The sequence below is a fragment of the Egretta garzetta genome, unplaced genomic scaffold (genome assembly GCF_000687185.1).
Source record: "Egretta garzetta isolate BGI_Z169 unplaced genomic scaffold, ASM68718v1 scaffold126, whole genome shotgun sequence".
NCBI lineage: Eukaryota > Metazoa > Chordata > Aves > Pelecaniformes > Ardeidae > Egretta > Egretta garzetta.
The window spans coordinates 1,369,381-1,369,866 of NW_009260128.1; positions in this window are offsets into that span (position 1 = coordinate 1,369,381).

A 486-nucleotide genomic window follows, 5' to 3' on the forward strand; every position below is an offset into this window, starting at 1 on the left:
AGCTTTGCTCAGGCTGGACTTCCCTGGAGCATCCTGCTTCACAGTAAAGGAATTTGCATATATTTTTGTATGCTGTCTGTGGGGAGACTGAAAAGCAATTTGACATCCTTAGGACCATTTCCTCCATAGGCTACCTCTCCCTCATCCACAGGCTACTCCTTCAGGCGTGATCTTTGTCTTAGGCTGGTTTTGATCTTTTCAAAACTAGGATGATAAAAGGACTGGAGTATCTCCCCTACGAGGAAAGGCTGAGAGAGTTGGGCTTGTTCAGCCTGAAGAAGAGAAGACTGAGAAGGGACCTCATCAACACATACAAATATCTTAAGGGTGGAAGTCACGAGGATGGAGCCAGACTCTGCAGTGGTGTCCAGTGACAGGACAAGGGGCAATGGGTACAAACTGAAATATAAGAGGTTTCAGTTGAATATGAGGAAAAACTTCTTTACTCTGAGGGTGACAGAGCACTGGAACAGGCTGCCCAGGGGG